We start from the raw sequence: 15,844 nt of genomic DNA on the forward strand, positions 1-15,844 counted from the left end.
TAGAGTTGAACTGACATTTCAATGTCAGCATCTGGTACAAATAACTTCGAGCCGAAAGCATGGTTAGCGATCAGAGGATGGTTACCAACGTTTGCTTATCAATGAGCCCTATGGAAGAGCCCAGATCCCAACCGACAAGGCCGTCCTTGAAAAACTCATTGCTCTGGGAGTTTGCCATTGCTGTGGCAGTACAGTCGAGCTGTTACAATAATGCTCTGCTCAGACGGGATGAGACCTTGGGAGGAAGAAGCAGGGCCGGATCAGGCAGCCATTTGGCTGCTTGTGACACGGTACCTGCAGCATGGCGTGGAGTTCCACTTGAGCGTTCGAGGGATCCAGAGCGCCAGACGTCATCATGCACTAGGTCTGTGGCAATAGCCCCACTTGTACCCCTACTATAACCACGGGAGCCACACACAGAAGAGACACTGCACAGTGTGTACTCCTTAAACAAAATACCTAATTGGGGCTTATAATGGCACTTTTGGGCTTTCAGGGTTCCAGAACAGTTCACATCACTAGCACAACATACCAAGTCAATGCTAGAACTCTTGATAAATGAGTGGTTTGCTTGCTAAATTGTTAACTGGGGCAAAGTTGCCTGATCTCAGCTAAGCTAGTTTGCCAGTTAGAAGGGAACTGCTTGTGCTCTTTATCACTATGGATGATCATCATAGGGCCTTTGCTACAGAAAGACGAGAAATTCTTAAAATGAAAAAATTTACTTCCAAGCTATAACACACACACACATTTTACTGCATGATTTGAGAACAGGTAAGTAATAGCCGGAAGTTAATAGTAGCTTGAAGTGAAAGCTTGACCCACGCTTTATGGTATCGTGTCAGTAAAATGAGTTTTAGAAAGGCTTACCCATTCTGGGCTCCGACACACCTTTTTATCTCTAGGTCTTGTTCTGCCACCAATCCCCTGTACGAATTGGGCATGCTATTTCACTCAGTACTGCACATTGGCCATTTGTAAATTAGACTATCACTCACCAAGCGGTTCCTGGTAAGATTTAAGATGCAAATCTAGTACGCTCGAACATTGCTTGTAAATAGCAGGCTACAATATACAGCATTTTCGCCCTTGAGTCAAAACTAAAGAGCAGTGAATGATTGATTACACATGGATTAGTTTCAGGATTATCTACAGAATCCTATTTAAAATATCCTGTATTTGTTTTAAAATGGGAAAAGGGAGACGTTAAAGATATTGGACTTCTTGCACTTTATATCACACTAGTAGTGGCAGACTGTCAACGGAGCAGTATTCCGTGCTCAAAGTGGAATTCAATGCCTCTACTGACCAACGTCCAGAATAAATTTATGCATGAAGCCATGTGTTCTTTTAAGTCTTTAAAGTGCTACATGACTGCTTTTTTTGTTTCATCAATAGCACTGGACTCGCTTCTGCACACATGCACACCTTACTGCCACTGACAAGTCAACTTGCAGCACCGTTGAAAAAGGCAGTACATAACTAACAATAGATTAATTTTGCTAGAAATCATTTTTAATAGCTGACTATGAATATGTTATAGTGAAAGCAGGGAACAGCAGCAGGAATAAGTGACATCAGCTACTGTGTTTTCATTAGTTGTAGACTTCAGTGAACATTTTACACTAGTAGTTTCTGATATTTGTCATCAAAAAAATTACAGCTGTTCTTGCAGGATAAGCTGATATCATATAGTGTCCGCGAACGGGATGTGGAGGAACAAAAGAGGCCAAAGTCAGAAAAAATAGATGCTGTTTTTACATTGAGCCAGCTGTTTGGGTACACACTGTACTACTTTAGTTGGAAATGGATACTTACAAAATGATGTAACATTGTAACACAATAGCCAAGCATGTCCAAACAGCAGGGACGTGGCGACACACCCCACTTGTCGCTCAGATTGTATGTTTAGTTCATGGAGCAGGCAGAGGGGGGAGAAAAAAATCTCCTTGCAAAGTTTGTACCTGCTATAGAGACACAATGCGGCTGTCCCACAATGATAGTGGTACAGTCAGTTCCTCAAATAGAACCACAAATTTTGACACGTTCTTGCTCCTTCTTTAACTACATGGCTGTGTCTACACTGGCATGAATTTCCGGAACTGCTTAAAACGGACTACTATTCCGTTTTCAGTTTTTCCGGAAAAGGAGCGTCTACATTGGCAGGCTGCTTTTCCGGAAAAGCCCTTTTTCCGGAAAAGCGTCTGTGGCCAATGTGGACGCGCTTTTCCGGAAAAGACTACTGGGCTGTCTACACTGGCCCTTTTCCGGAACAGTGTTCCGGAATAAGGACTTATGCCCGAGCGGGAGCAGAATAGTTTTTCCGGAATAGCGGCTGATTTTGTACAGTAGAGCATCGTTGCTTTTCCGGAAATTCAAGGGCCAGTGTAGACAGCTCGCAGCTTATTCCGGAAAAGTGGCTGATTTTCCGGAATAAGTGGCCCAGTGTAGACACAGCCTACGTGTGTAGAAAATAGAGCTACTTATTTTTAGACCCTGCACTGTGGCTTTTCTGCCTATTACCTTAGGATTACAATCTGTTCTCCAAAACCGAAGGGGTGATGGCGGTCTGAAGTGAATTTGCCTACACCCCTTTACAGCAAGGCATTACGCTGCCCATGACATTTACTCTGGTTTGAATCTGACTTTTTACCTGAGCGCTACTCCTGACCCAGTCACTCACGGCATTACCCTTCAGTAACATCCTTACACTTCCAAGGACTGGAATCCTCATCCAAATGCAGCAGCTTAGCGAAAGGAGGCGGGGGGGGAATTGCCCCCGAGCGCCACGCTAGGGGGCGCCGGGCCGGAGTGGGAGGAGCTCCAGCTGCGCAGGCTCACCTGGCTTAGATCAGTGAGCTGCAGCTGAGCCGCATGCTGCCGCCTGGAGCACACTGAGCAAAAGCAGCCGGCGGGAGCCGCCTCTTTTAAAGTACGATTAACTTGCTGACTGGTTCCGCTGGCTCTGTGGGAGGGGGATTTGGGAGGGGGGGCCTCTGGGGTTGCCTCTCTCTGAAGGAGGGGGATTTGGTTGGGGGAGGTGCTGGGGGCGCCTGGCTCTGGCATCAGCTGGTAGAAAACCTGCCAGTCTCCAGCAGCAGCCCCTGGTCAGGCAGGCCAGGGCCAAGGGGCATGAAGCAGGGGGTGGGGGGGGCCAGAGGCATAAGGGCCGGCAATGGCAGGGGGAGAGTACAAGTGGAGGGTGGATCTTGGGAGGAAGAGGTACCTCAGGAGCATTTGGGGGGGGACAGTGTGTGTGCAGGGGGGCTTAGGCCAAGAACAGCAGGGTGGGGGATCATGAGTCTGGGTGCTTGTGCCCCCCAGCCCCACGTTTTGGGCACTTCTGTGATTCTGGGCTAGGAGAGCTGGGGCCACCCCGGAGCAGTGCCCAGCCAAGGCAAGGGACAGCACATGTGAAAGACCCAGAGTAAAGTGATGGCTTGGCTGGTGGGGAAAAGAGCTTTGTCATTTGTGAACTCCGCCTGCAAGTGCTGGGTGTGGAGGCGTGGGGAGCCCCCTTCCCCATATGCTGAATTTGCCTGGAGCCCAGTTCCCTACCCACTGACTTTCAGCCACTCACCCGTCTGTCACTGGACTGCATCACTTGATTTCATCCGGACACAAAGCACTATCAAGCAACTGATGGCACCATCCGCCCACTGGAATGGTACCAAGCCTGTGTGACCAAAGCAAGACTTGTCCTTGCCAGCCCGTTGGTAATACTCAGAGGGCTTTCCCAAGGAGGCCAACACTGTTCCCATTTTACAGCTGGGGAAACTGAGGCACAGGGGGGGCTGCGACATGCCTGAGGTCACACACCAGGCTGGACTAGAAGCTCAGTTTCCAGCGGTTCAGGGACTGTCTACACAGGTAGCAAAGATGAGACTGCAGCACAAACCAGCATAATCTGGCTCACTGCAATCTGATTAATGTGGGGAACAGCAATCATGCCCTGTCTTGCTCGTGCTGCGATCAAGCCACCCCTGCTCAAAGGAGGGAGCTGCCCATCAGCCTATGGTGCAGCCCAACTAACGGCAGCGAAGGGTGGAGACTGATCCCCAGCAGCAGCCCCTGCTTCTCCCACCCACTCAGGGGGCACAGGCTGGCTCACAGAGGTAGGGATGGGCTCTGGGGATCCATCCCTGCTAGGGGGCATCAGCCCCCATCTAACCCCATGCGGGCAGTATAGAATCACAGAACACTAGAGCTGGAAGGGACCTCAAGAGGTCAGCAAGTCCAGTCCCCTGCCCTCACAGCAGGACTAAGCACCCAGGGCTACTCAACATATGGCCCGTGGGCCGCATGCTGCCCATGGCCGGTTTGTTTGCGCCCCGCGGTGCAGTTGGGGTTTATGTGGGGATCAACACGTGGCCGGCGAGTGGGAGCCAAAACAAAGAAGTAGCCAGTGTAATGATCTTCTGTTGAGATGTTTTAGAAGTTAAATTCTTGGACTGTCATTGCTCATTAAAAGTGCTGTCACATGGGTAGAAATCAGGTAAATGTTGCATTTTATTAATATCAGCAGAACTGACTTAAATGGGGCCTGTGTGTTGTGTGTCTTGCCTTAATCTTTGTATTCATGCCTGTCAGTGTGAGAGAAGCTATTTGTATAGATTTGCTTGCATATGCAACCACACTTAAGTTGAGGCCCTCAGCATGTTCTGTTAGTATCAGTGTAGCCAATAGGGCTTCCAAAGTTGAGTTGCTCTAGCTCATCCCTGACAGGTGTCTGTCTAACCTGGTCTTAAATAGCTCCAGTGATGGAGATTCCACAATCTACCTGGGCAATTTATTCCAGTGTTTAACCACCCTGGCAGGCAGGAAGTTTTTACTAATGTCCAACGTAAACCTCCCTTGTTGCAATTTAAGCCTATTGCTTCTCATCCTAACCTCAGAGGCCAATTTTTCTTCCTCCTCCTTATGATACTCTTTTACGGTATGTCTACACTACCCCACTAGTTCCACTCAGTGCTTTTCCAGAAATTCAAGGGGCCAGTGTAGACAGCTCGCAGCTTATTCCGGAAAAGCGGCTGATTTTCCGGAATAAGTGGCCCAGTGTAGACACAGCCATACAGTGTTCATCAATAAACTAAGGAAACAAATGCTTTACATTGAGCCAGAGCTGATGTTCTATTAAACAGAGCAGAAGATGTGACTATGAAAAGGGAGCAAAAAAAGTGAGTCACATTAGGTGAGGCCAGAATGATCATTGACTGTTTCAGCCGCCAGGGTCTGATTGAACTGACCTTCCCCACACCTTACTCCAGGAGTTTTTCCCTCCGGGTGGGGTGAGTGGGGGCCTGCTAACCAAGAACTAAGTTAATACACATTGCCTGTGCAGACCTGTTGACTGACAAGAAATAGATATTTTTAGTTTGATACAAGTGTAACCTTCAAGAGCAGCATAAGGCACTAGAGAAAATGACAAAGTGAAGAGACAAAACCTGTATGTCCTAAGTCTCTGATGATTCCTGACAGGAAACAAGACCCTGTAGTGAAAGTTGATGTTAGGGGGCGTTATTTACCTTCTCAAGGGATCCCCAAGCCTTGTAGGACAGACAATTAATAGGGGTGTGCATTTAGTCTTTCTCACAGAGACTGTCCTCTTTGGCCAATATACATGGCATAGCTGGTACTTAATGATACAATTATTATAGCTCACTAGTGGCTGTGCAGGTGGGTATATGAGCCATTGTCATGGTGTAGCCAAACAGGGCCCCCCTGTCACATCAATCTTGCTTGCCCCTCTGAGGTGCCTGTATACAGGGCAGAGAAGGAGCAATAAAAATCAGCATAGCCTTGGAAGCTTTGTGGAGACCAGGATATGCGGGCTCCTCTGACCCTGAGTAAGCTGAAAACATAGATATGAGAAAGAACGATTAAGACAATAAGCTGACCTCAAGGCTGCGAGAATTGCCCTGGCTGGCACCTATGTTAATACGATCACAAACAGTCGTCCCTGGGAGAGGAATCTCCCACTGAGAAAAGAACGCCCAGTACTCCCAATTTAGTTATCTCTCTTACAAGTGTAAATTAAGTTCACAACTCCCTTGTAAGAACTGGCGTCCCAAAAGACAGAGCAGCACCATTTGGCATCACAGATAAGAAAGAGAAATACGTGACCCCATGGGTATAAAGATGGGTCCAGCAGCACACTCACTTTGAGCGTCAATCTACCATCTATCTGCTGGTCGGGTAGGTGATTGGCCTCCTGAAGTCCACGCGAACGCCCACCTCATATTTTCGTCTTTCCGAGGAATTGAGGGACCGATCCGGGCCTGACATGCTGGGACTGAGCAACGCAGAAGGGGGTAAAAATTGTACTCGTATGTGTCCTTTTGTTTTAGTGCATGCATAGAATAGAGCTCTTTAAAGATTAAGCTGTCACTTGGTACCATTACTTTCTATCTTCCTTTTTCCTATGTAACCATGAGATCTGTATTTGCTAGCAGTTAAGAAATAGAGCAATAGCCATTGTAACCATATGATTTATAAGCTTTGTGACGGGGGAACTCACCCCCGCATTCCCGGCCTCGGGAGCCGAGGCCCCACACCCCACACGGCCAATCAGCTGTCAGAAGCTGTCAGAAGCCTGTATCCCAAGAAAAGGGAAAAAATTTATAGGCAGGTGTGTTAGACCAAGCTGGATGAGCAAGCATCTCAGAGAGCTGATTAAGAAAAAGCAGAGTCTCTGGGTTAGGCTAAAAGGGGTTAAAAACAAGGATGATGTCATGTTAGGAGTCTACTACAGGCCACCTACCCAGGTGGAAGAAGTGGATGAGGCTTTTTTTAAACCACTAACAATATCATCCAAAGTCCAAGATTCGGTGGTGATGGGGGACTTCAACTATCCAGATATACGTTGGGAAAATAACACAGCGGGGAACAGACTATCCAATAAGTTCTTGGGCTGCATTGGAGACAACTTTTTATTTCAGAAGGTTGAAAAAGCTATCGGGGGAAAGCTGTTCTAAATTTGATCCTAACAAATAGGGAGGAACTAGTTGAGAATTTGAAAGTGGAAGGCAGCTTGGGTGAAAGTGATCATGAAATCACAGAGTTCACAATCCTAAGGAACGGTAGAAGGGAGAACAGCAAAATAGAGACAATGGATTTCAGGAAGACGGATTTTGGTAAGCTCAGAGAGCTGATAGGTTAGGTCCCATGGAAATTAAGACTGAGGGGAAAAACAGCTGAGGAGAGTTGGCAGTTTTTCAAAGGGACATTGTTAAGGGTCCAAAAGCAAGCTATTCCGATGTGTTGGAAAGATAGAAAATATGGCAAAAGACCGCCTTGGCTTAACCACGAGATCTTGCATGATCTAAAAATAAAAAAGGAGTCTCATAAAAAATGGAAAGTAGGACAAATTACAAAGGATGAATATAGGCAAACAGCATAGGAATGCAGGAGCAAGATTAGAAAGGCAAAGGCACAAAATGAGCTCAAACTAGCTACGGGAATAAAGGGAAACAAGAAGACTTTTAATAAATACATTAGAAGCAAGAGGAAGACCAAGGACAGGGTAGGCCCACTGCTCAGTGAGGAGGGGGAAACAGTAACAGGAAACTTGGAAATGGCAGAGATGCTCAATGACTTCTTTGTTTCAGTCTTCACCAAGAAGTCTGTAGGAATGCCTAACATAGTGAATGCTAGTGGGAAGGGGGTAGGTTTAGAAGATAAAATAAAAAAAGAACAAGTTAAAAATCACTTAGAAAAGTTAGATGTCTGCAAGTCACCAGGGCCTGATGAAATGCATCCTAGAATACTCAAGGAGCTGATAGAGGAGGTATCTGAGCCTCTAGCTATCATCTTTGGAAAATCATGGGAGACAGGAGAGATTCCAGAAGACTGGAAAAGGGCAAATATAGTGCCCATTTATAAAAAGGGAAATAAGAACAACCCAGGAAACTACAGACCAGTTAGTTTAACTTTTGTGCCAGGGAAGATAATGGAGCAAGTAATTAAGGAAATCGTCTGTAAACACTTGGAAAGTGGCAAGATGATAGGGAACACCCAGCATGGATTTGTAAAGAACAAATCATGTCAAACCAATCTAATAGCTTTCTTTGATAGGATAATGAGTCTTGTGGATAAGGGAAAAGTGGTGGATGTGGTATACCTAGACTTTAGTAAGGCGTTTGACATGGTCTCGCATGATATTCTTGTCAATAAACTAGGCAAATACAACTTAGATGGGGTTACTATAAGGTGGGTGCATAACTGGCTGGATAACCGTACTCAGAGAGTAGTTATTAATGGTTCACAATCGTACTGGAAAGGTATAACAAGTGGGGTTCCGCAGGGGTCTGTTTTGGGACCGGCTCTGTTCAATATCTTCATCAATACTTAGATACTGGCATAAAAAGTACTCTTATTAAGTTTGCAGATGATACCAAGCTGGGAGGGGTTGCGACTGCTCTGGAGGATAGGGTCATAATTAAAAACAATCTAGACAAATTGGAGAAATGGTCTGAGGTAAAGAGGATGAAGTTTAATAAAGACAAATGCAAAGTGCTCCACTTAGGAAGGAACAATCAGTTTCACACATAAAGAATGGGAAGCGACTGTTTAGGAAGGTGTCCTGCAGAAAGGGATCATAGTGGACCACAAGCTGAATATGAGTCAACATTGTGATGCTGTTGCAAAAAAAGCAAACATGATTCTGAGATGCATTAACAGGAGTGTTGTGAGCAAGAAACGAGAAGTCATTCTTCCACTCTACACTGCGCTGGTTAGGCCTCAGTTGGAGTATTGTGTCCAGTTCTGGGCACCGCATTTCAAGAAAGATGTGGAGAAATTGGAGAGGGTCCAGAAAAGAGCAACAAGAATGATTAAAGGTCTAGAGAACATGACCTATGAAGGAAGGCTGAAAGAATTGGGTTTGTTTAGTTTAGAAAAGAGAAGATTGAGGGGGGACATGAGAGCCGTTTTCAGGTATCTAAAAGGGTGTCATAAGGAGGAGGGAGAAAACTTGTTCATCTTGGCCTCTGGGGATAGAACAAGAAGCAATGGGCTTAAACTGCAGCAAGGGAGGTTTAGGTTGGACATTAGGAAAAAGTTCCTAACTGTCAGGGTGGTGAAACACTGGAATAAATTGCCCAGGGATGTTGTGGAATCTCCATCTCTGGAGATATTTAAGAGTAGGTTAGATAAATGTCTAGCAGGGATGGTCTAGACAGTATTTGGTCCTGCCATGAGGACAGGGGACTGGACTCAATGACCTCTTGACATCCCTTCCAGTCCTAGCATTCTATGATTCTATGTTCCCCTGTCACTGACATTAATTGGCCTTCAGAAGAGATCGTAGCTAGGTCAGCGGAACTATTCTTCCATGAACCTAGACTAGTGCTGTCAGCGGGCAGATATATTTAACTGTGTTCCTCTGAGGTGTGCATTTTTCCTGTTCTTTAGCGATGTAGCTATGCTGTTGTACCTGCTGAATATAGAACAGCCCTGAGGCCGTGTCTTCATGCGCATGATTTTCTGGAAATGCTTTTAACGCACTTTTTGTGGAAAAGCGTCCGTGGCCAATCTAGACGCGTTTTTCCGCATAAAAGCCCCGATCGCCATTTTCGCGATCGGGGCTTTTTTGCGGAAAACAAATCTCTGCTGTCTACGCTAGCCCTTTTGCACAAAAGTTTTTCGGAAAAAGACTTTTGCCCAAACAGGAGCAGTATAGTATTTCCGCAAAAGCACTGACAATCTTACATGAGATCGTCAGTGCTTTTGCGGAAATTAAGGGGCCGGTGTAGACAGCTGGCAAGTTTTTCCGCAAAAGCAGATGATTTTGTGGAAAAACTTGCCAGGCTAGACACAGCCCAAAAGAGCAACGCTGCCATGCTCCATCTTCTGGGGTTCAATTTTAGCTCGGAAACGTGAATCAAGGTACATAGATAGACTAATTAATTCATAGCTGGAGTTACTTATCTTCATGCAACTGTCCCCGTTAGCATTTTTAAATAGTGTCCGCACTGGTTGGATGCAGAATCGCATTAAAGGCCAGCCAGAACTGGTAGACTGGTTCTGGCAGGGCATCAGGTCAGAAGTTACCTGTGAACAGGGCACCTAGCAGGGCACCCTGGGAAGGGCTGGAGGCACCCTATTTCGAAATAAGCCTCTACACAGCACTTGTTTCAAAATAGAAATTTTGAAATTGGCGCTATTCCTCATGGAATGAGGTTTACCAATTTCGAAATAAGCCCTCCACTATTTCGAATTAATTTTGAAATAGCAGTTGCCTTGTGTAACTTTGCTGTGTAGACATACCCTTAGTGAATTGTCTCCTTTAGCATCCCCTCAAGCATTTATTAAAGAGAACCAGCTCTAAATTTCCATATTTCAGTAGTTCTGTGAGTTTCTTCTTATAATGCAGGCAGACCTTTGTAAAGTGCAACTCTGGCAGAATCTAGCGATCCCTCCCCCCCCCCCCCCCAACAGCTTCTCCTCTCAGAAGCACAGGTCGAAGATGGGGATGCCCTCTGAGTTAGATTTAGTGGGTTTAGTTGAGTACAGGTAGCTTTACTAGACCTACTAAATCAAATTCCGGACATTTGATCACAATAGCATCTCTCTTTCTCAGATAGCCGACATAGCCTTAGTGAAGTTACATAATGTAAAAGCGAGTCAGAACTGAGACCACGACTGACATTGCGCATAGATAGTCAACTCTTCAGGGGGACTGCGATTATATTTGTATCACATCCATAACAGTGGGGCTCTCATCTTGGTGGTAAAAGCCTGTAAGTATTTGTCTGTGGGACTGGAGCAGATCACATAGGCTATGTCTAGTCTGCAGGCTTCTTTCGAAAGACGCTCTTTCGAAAGCATCTTTCGAAAGAGCCTCTTTCAAAAGTTCGCGTCTAGACTGCAGGCGGATCTTTCGAAAGAGAAATCCGCTTTTTCGAAAGAGAGCACCCAGCGAGTCTGGATGCTCTCTTTTGAAGACGGCCTCTTTACATTGAAGAACGCCTTCTTTCGAAAGAGGGACTTTCGAAAGAAGGCGTTCTTCCTCGTAAATTGAGGTTTACCGCCATCGAAAGAAAAGCCGCGTTCTTTCGAAATAATTTTGAACGAACGCGGCTTGAGTCTGGACGCAGGGGAAATTTTTTCGGGAAAAGGCTACTTTTCCCGAAAAAACCCCTGAGTCTGGACACGGCCATAGAGACAATTATCTGCAAGAGCTTTATCAAATCATTCTTAAAACTTCAATAGCCACAGAGGGAGGGAGGGAGGAAGAGAGAGAGAGAGAGAGAGAGAGAAAGAAAGAAAGAAAAAGAAATTGATGAAAACCCGCCACTACCCAGAAATCCCTCCTGGATAGCATTGTTTTGGGGATGAGGGGGAATAGAGGGTGGGCACTGCCTTAATTTTTTTGTCTTTAGACCTCTTTGGCAATTTCACACCAGCAGTTGGGAAACAATCTGTAAAAGTTACAAATCTATTTTTCTTCCTGCAGTTAGCAGTAAATCCTCTTGCTTACTGCACCACCTTGTGGTGAAATACGGTTCCACTTACAGTGCCACTGCATCTGGCCAGAAGAACAGATTAATTATCTCTTTAAAAATGTTCCTTCTTGCATTGGAAAGTTATCTGAGCGACTTACAGCATTCATCAGATGGTAGTTCATGCAAAAGCAGATTTTGCCATCCTGTTTGGGAGCTAGGCCTACTAGAGAAGCCCATGCGCTCTCCAAAAGGTAAATTACACCCATCGCTAGCATGTCCTTGAGCTCCTTCTCCATAGCAGCCTTGGCTGAAGGAGCTATGTGGCAGGTTTGGGCCCTGACTGGGCAAGTAGCACCTGTGGCAATGGAGTGAGACGTCCATTCGGTCCCTCCCAGGGGTGGCTGAAAACATAGGGGTAAATATGGTGCACAGCCTCACAATCTGCCTTCACAGTAGACTCCCTCAGGCCACTCCGCGTTCTCCTTCTCCTGGGCAATAAACTTGAAGACCCTTGATTCTTGGGAATAAAAGGGCTTCAGAGAGTTACCATGATATCTTAAGCTTAAGATCTGGGTCAGGACCTGCTGTGAGGTAATTAACTGCTACTAGGTGCTCTTGGACTGTGAATGGTCTATCCACAGGGAGGATGAGCATTGGCCTGCTAAACCTGTGGTTGAGAGTTCAATCCTTGCAGAGGCCATTTAGGGATTTGGGGCATAAATTTGTCAGGGATGGTACTTGGTCCTGCTGTGAAGGCAGGGGACTGGACTCAATGACCTTTCCAAGTCCCTTCCTGTTCTAGGAGATAGACAATCTCCATTAATTTATCCCAGGATGCTTCCATCTTAGTGGCCTGGAGTGCCTTCAAGTCCATGACTTGCAAGGGAAGGCCTTTTGTTCTTGCTGGGCATCCTGCAAGTTTTTTTACACAAGAGTTAGAGCATCTCTAACAATAGTGTGTAGGTTGTGTACAAAATCCAAAATGTTAGTTCCTGGAGGAGGGGTGGTTTACTAACTGCATGGATCCCTTAACTTTGTGACCATACAATTCAGGGTGAGAATCCCGAACTGGGACGTGGGAGATCTCTATAGGCAAACAGTAACTAGTCCTTGGAGCGTTCATTCACGAATTTGCATATCATGGCTCACAAATTCCCATTAAATCTCTCCACCAGGCCATTTGTTTGATGTTGGTAGGGGATAGCAACTAGGAGGCTGCGTCTAGACTGGCATGATTTTCCAGAAATACTTTTAACTGAAAAGTTTTCCGTTAAAAGTATTTCCGCAAAAGAGCATCTAAATTAGCAAGTGCCTTTGTGCAAAAGAATTGCTTTTGCGCAAAAGCATCTGTGCCCAGTATCGACACGGTTTTGTGCAAGAAAGCTCTGGCGGCCATTTTCGCCATCGGGGCTTTCTTACGCAAAAAATTCCTGTCCCTGTCTACACTGGCCCTCTTGCACAAGAAGTCCCCATCATCAGTGTTCTTGCGCAAATTCTCATGGCCAGTTTAGACAGCTGGCAAGATTTTGTGCAAAAGCACTTGCTTTTGCACAAAATCTTGCCAGTCTAGACGCACCTGGAGTGATGTTTAAAAGAAGCACAAGGGATCTTTTTCAGGGGGATAAGGCAACATGCCGCATTTATTGATAATATAACACAGCCCTCCATTTGAGCATGCAGCGGCCTTCACACTTCTCTCTCCTAAAACATTCTCTCTCATATTCACACAAACAAAACATGTACAGAATTGCAGCATGGAACAAAGTATCACTTTAACAAAGTTACAAAGTCTTTCAACATTAAACTTCTCTCTATCTACTACAAGCTTTATCTAATACTGGAGAGGTAGCCTAATACTGACATCACTATGCATTACAATATTCCATCCCTTCACTTCAATATGCTAACATCAAACAGAGCTGGAGCTAAGTTAACAAAGCTTTTTGGTCAAACTTTTTGCTATAGCATAAATTCATTATAACTGACTTCTTAGTTATAAAATTCCAGGGCTACAGGAGTTTCACCTCATGAGCTTCCCAGAGACGTTTCATGGCCTCTGGCAGGAAATAAGTCCCTGAATCTATGAGGATCTCTGAGGGCCAACCTACCCTGGAAAAGTTAGTGCCTGGCACACTCTCCTGGCAGTAGTGCTTCCTAGAGTCACTGCTTCTGGCCATCGAGTGGCAAAATCCACAGAAGTCAGGATGAACTGTTGCCCTCTGGAAGTCTTTTTAGGACCTATAATAGCCACAGCTACATGCTGGAATGAGACTTTTGTCATGGGGAGGGGCTGGAGAGGTGCCTTGAATTGGTCTTGGGGCTTCCCCACCTGCTGGCACACCTCACAAGTTTGGACAAAACTAGCCACTTCCTTTGCCCATTCCCTCCCAGTAGACTGACCTTCCCAACTGGTCTTTGATTCTATTCACCCCAGCATGGCCACTAGAGTGATCATGGGCTAAGCACAAGAGCATTTCCGAGTACTTAGTTGGAAGTACCAACTCTCGCTGGGGTCGGGAAGGAATTTTCCTCCAGGGTAGATTGGCAGAGACCCTGGAGGTTTTTCACCTTCCTCTGTAGCATTGGGCACAGATCACAGCTGGAGGATTCTCTGCATCTTGGGGCCTTCAAAGTATTTGAAGACTTCAATATCGAGACATAGATGAGAGGATTATTCTAAGAGGGGTGGGCGAGATTCTGTGGCCTGCACTGTGCAGGGGGTCAGACTACATGATCATAATGGTCCCTTCTGACCTTGAAGGGTATGAGTCTATGCCAGTCCTCCTTGTGCCCACCAGAAAGAGACTCTCGGTATAAAAGTCCTCTTTCTACCACAAACCTGGACCTCTTAGAAGACCTGAAAGGGAGTGGGTTGCTTCTGGCTGCCATTCAAACTCCCTTAAGGCTCTCGTCTGCTTCCTGTTCTACCAGGGTGCTGTTGGGACAGTTGGCATTTACAAGCCCCAGTTCATAAAATTGAAAAAATCGCATGTCTGACATAGCACTGGAAGGAGACGGGCTGCTGGAGGATGGGGTGGAGGGACGAAAGGACATCTGTGGCCTCCCTGGAGGTGGATAGGGACCATCCCTGCGAGATGGGTTCTTGAATGGCCACCTGTTGTGGGATGCCATCTCTACAAGAGTTCTTGAGCAAGAAGCTGCCAGTGTAGATGTAGCCTAACAGTAGAGAAATTTGATAGCTCGCCTTTTTACATTAAAGCCAGGCACTTGTGATGTCTGCTATTCAGCATGCTATCAAAGATTCATTATAAACTTTGATTTGAACATATTTGCCAAGGCTGTGGAAGATTAATCACCTGAGAAGCTGTGCTGGTGCTCAGCTTAGAGGGAACACTGCTTCCTCACTCTTCACTTTTTGCGTTTTAGAATGAAGTTCAGGGCAGGAATTAGTTCTGACTTTCACACAGAACTGAACTAATATAAATTCTTACCAATGATAACAAACATGGGTAAGCTGCAGTCTCCTTTAGGTTCTCCGCGGACTGGAAGTGAATGTTATCCATTTTCCAATGGGAAATATTACATCTGAAATGCTGACTTGGCCTACAAAGAGCAGTTAAATGTTACAGCTCAGCCCCCTGGATTCCAAGCCCTGCTCACATCTAAGTCTCAAACTGCAAAGACAGTATCTTTCCATGCCATTTTTGCTACACCAAACTATGCAGGTTGTTAATCTTCACACATTAAGGGATTTCCTTTGCAATTTTACAGTTTAACCATTGGTTTGAAATTGGTATTTGTCTGCAATATAGTTCTGACTGAAATGATACCCTACCCTGTCCACATCCTACTGCAGTTGGAGATATTCAGCATCTATTTTTTGTTTCAAAAGAATCTGCAATTCCAGGCCAGAGACAATGGTGACATGAAAACCTTTCAGTTGTTTGTTGTGTAATTACTTGCTTGAAAAAAAATCAGTAATGGCATAAACTTTTAAAAATGAAAGCTATGTGGCTAGGAAGAGACTTCTGTACAGCCAGCAAGTTTTAAATCTTTTGTTCTAACTGAAGAGTCATTTCAGTACAAAGGAGTCATTCAATATTACATCTGGTGCTGTTGGTCCTAAGATAAAGGCCAGTGAGTTAATTTCCCCAACAGAAGCTGGTCCAATTTGGGATTTGGACCAGCTGCTGTTGGAGAGACTCTTAGGGCTCTTCAGAATAGCTTTTCTCTTTCTCCAACAGAAGTCTGACCAACATGATGGGTCACCCACCTACTCATTTAAAAATTAAGACCATGTCAACCGAACAGGGAACTCAGACCAACTGAAAACAAGCAATGTGTCGCCACTGAATTATATTAGAGGAATGTTTCACTAATGCTTCTTAAATGTAAAGGTTGTTTCCTCCAAAGCTCATGTCAGCTACAGGCAGTGTTTT

This window comes from Pelodiscus sinensis, chromosome 21 (genome assembly GCF_052426305.1).
Source record: "Pelodiscus sinensis isolate ZL-2025 chromosome 21, ASM5242630v1, whole genome shotgun sequence".
NCBI classification, from domain to species: domain Eukaryota; kingdom Metazoa; phylum Chordata; order Testudines; family Trionychidae; genus Pelodiscus; species Pelodiscus sinensis.